Here is a 3,327-nt window from a genome sequence, read left to right on the forward strand (position 1 = left end):
GCTGGAAGAAGCACAAGCTGGAATCAAGACTGATGGGAGAAATATCAATAACCTCAGATATGCAGATGACACCACCCTTATGGCAGAAAGTGAAGAGGAACTCAAAAGCCTCTTGATGAAAGTAAAAGAGGAGAGTGAAAAGGTTTGCTTGAAGCTCAACATTCAGAAAACAAAGATCATGGCATCTGGTCCCATCACTTCATGGGAAATAGATGGAAAAACAGTGGAAACAGTGTCAGACTTTATGTTTTTGGGCTCCAAAATCACTGCAGATGGTGATTGCAGCCATGAAATTAAAAGACGCTTACTCCTTGGAAGGAAAGTTATGACCAACCTTCACAGTATATTAAAAAGCAGAGACATTACTTAGCCAACAAAGGTCCATCCAATCAAGGCTATGGTTTTTCCCATGGTGATGTATGGCTGTGAGAGTTGGACTGTGAAGAAAGCTGATCGCCAAAGAATTAATGCTTTTGAACTGTGGTGTTGGAAAAGACTCTTGAGAGTCCCTTGTACTGCAAGGAGATCCAACCAGTCCATTCTAAAGGAGATCAATCCTGAGTGTTCATTGGAAGGACTGATGCTAAAGCTGAAACTGCAATACTTTGGCCACCTCATGTGACGAGTTTACTCACTGGAAAAGACGCTGATACTGGGAAAGGTTGGGGGCGGGAGGAGATGGGGACGACAGAGAATGAGATGGCTGGATGGCATCACCGACTCTGTGGACATGAGTTTGCGTGAACTCTGGGAGTTGGTGATGGACAGGGAGGCCTGGCGTGCTGTGATTCATGGGGTCTCAGAGATTCGGACACGACTGAGTGACTGAACTGAACTGATCCTGTTCCTTTACCTGATGGGTATTTCTCTGCCTTTTCATCTTGTTTGTATTGCTGTGTTTGGGTTGGCCTTTCTGTATTCTGGCAGTTGGTGGTTCCTCTTTATTGTGGAGGTTCCTTTCTGTGGGTGGAGTTGGACGGGTGACTTTTCAAAGTTTTCCTTGTTAGGGAAGCTTGTGTCGGTGTTCTGGTAGGTAAAGCTGCATTTATTCTTTCTGGAGTGCAATGAAGTGTCCAGTAATAAGTTTTGAAATGTCAGTGTGTTTAGTGTGACTTTGGTCAGCCTCTACATTGAGGTTCAAGAATATGTTCCTCTCTTGCTGGAGAATTTGTGTGGTATGTCTTTCTCTGGAGATTGTTGGCCCTTGGGTGGTGCTTGTTTTCAGTGTAGGTGTGGAGGTGTTTCTTCAGCTCCTATTAGTTAATGTTCCCTGGAGTCAGTAGATCTCTGTTGTTCTCAGGATTTGGACTTAAGCCTCCTGCCTCTGGTTTTCAGTCTTTTTCTTACAGTAGCCTCAAGACTTTTCGATCTATACAGCACAGATGATAAAACATCTAGGTTAATAATGAAAAGTTTCTCCACAGTGAGGGACACCCAGAGAGGTACATAGAGTTACATGGAGAAGAGAAGAGGAAGGAGGGAGATAGAGGTGACCAGGAAGAGAAGAGGAGGCATCAAAAGGGGAGAGAGCGCGCTAGCCAGTAACCACTTCCCTATGTGTTATCCACAATCTGGACCCCTCAGAGATGTTCACGGAGTTACACAGAGAAGAGAAGAAGGAGGAAGGAGAGAGAGGTGGCCAGGAGAATAAAAGGAGGAATCAAAAGGAGAGAGACAAACCCAGCCAGTAATCAGTTCCCTAAGTGTTCTCCACAGCTCGGGACACACAAAGAGATTCCCCAAGTTGGGTAGTGAAGAAAATGGGGAAGGGGGAGATAGAGACGACCTGGTCCAGAAAAGAAGAGTCAAAAGGGGGAGAGAGCAATCAGGCCAGTGATCTTGCTCCCAAATGAAAATGGGTACTGAAGGTTGGGTTCTTAAAGTTACAAAGTTGATAACAAACACCAGAAAGCAAAGATTAAAAATCTTGAGTAGAGGTTAGATTCTCAAAAATACAATATAAAAAACAAACAAACAAGCAAACAAACAAAAAAACCCCCCACAAAGTCACAGAAATTATAAAATATATATATGTAGTTTGCTTTAAAATTACGGTCTTTCTCTTTTTTTGGCAAGGTAATTGTAGGTTATAAAAATGAAAATTAAAGGAGTAATGGGAACTGAAAATAACAAAAAATAAAATTAAATATACATTTTTTAATTTAAAAAATTATAATAGTAAAAATATATCTAAGACTGTCTCCGGACCTGTTGTGGACAGTGTGGGGTCAGTTAATTTTCAGGTAGTTCCTTGGTCTGCCTTGTACTTCTCACGGTCTATAGGCCCCTTCCAATGTAGTCTGTGCTAACTACAGGATTTTAATCTATTGCACCTGTCACTTCCAAAGTGGTTCACTCTGTTTATTTTACCTTCTTCTGTTTGTTCGTCTTTACAATGTCTAATTTCCACCCTGACACAAGGGACATCGTTGTGGTCACTTTTTTTTTTAGGCTCGCTTGTTCAGTTGTGCATTGGAGAGGGAGGAACACTGCAAACAGATATCACTGTTGCTTGTTCACAGTGATTTAGCCACACTGGGTTAGTCCCCGCTCATGGCATGTATGCTTTCCCAGTCTACACTGCTCAGACTCCAGGTTGCTCTGCCAGGAACTATCTGATGTGGGCCCTTGTTTGCATGCACTTCCCAGGTCTAAGCCGCTCAGGTTCAGGTTCTTCGGTATTCCACAAAGGAGCAGACTTGGTTGCGCCTGAGTTTTGCTCCTGTCCCAGGTCCGAGCAGCTCAGGTAATCAGGTCCCTGGTGCGCATAGTCGCCCCCAGTTGAAGGTTGTGACTTATCCCCTCCCCTGTCCCAGTCGCTCGGTTTTCTGGGTGTATAACGGTCATTGCTTCTCAGGTGTGCCGTGTGTATCCTCTGGGAAGCTGATCTCTGGCTGCGACCTTCCAGGCGGATGTCAAACATCCAGAATCCCAAGAAGTCTTGGTTAGCAATGAAGTCTGCTTGCAGTTTGGTATAAGATGCCTCTCTGGGGCCACGATCGCCCCCTTCTGGCTCTGGCTGCCCTCACCTGCCTGTCTTAAGTGGGCGATGGGCCGGTCAGCAGGCGACTAGCTCTGCTCACTCTTTTGTTATGTGAGTGCGCCTGGCAGTAGTTAGAGTTTTTCAAGGGATTGCGGGATAGTTATCATCAGATGGTCAACACCGAAATCAGATTGATTATATTCTTTGCAACCAAAGATGGAGAAGCTGTGTAAAATTAGCAAAAACAAGACCAGGAGCTGACTGTGGCTAAGATCATGAATTCCTTGTTGCCAAATTCAGACTTAAATTGAAGAAAGTAGGGCAAACCACTAGATCATTCAGAT

The sequence above is a fragment of the Moschus berezovskii genome, chromosome X (genome assembly GCF_049115385.1).
Source record: "Moschus berezovskii isolate FMDL1 chromosome X, NW_MosBer_1.0, whole genome shotgun sequence".
Taxonomy (NCBI): domain Eukaryota; kingdom Metazoa; phylum Chordata; class Mammalia; order Artiodactyla; family Moschidae; genus Moschus; species Moschus berezovskii.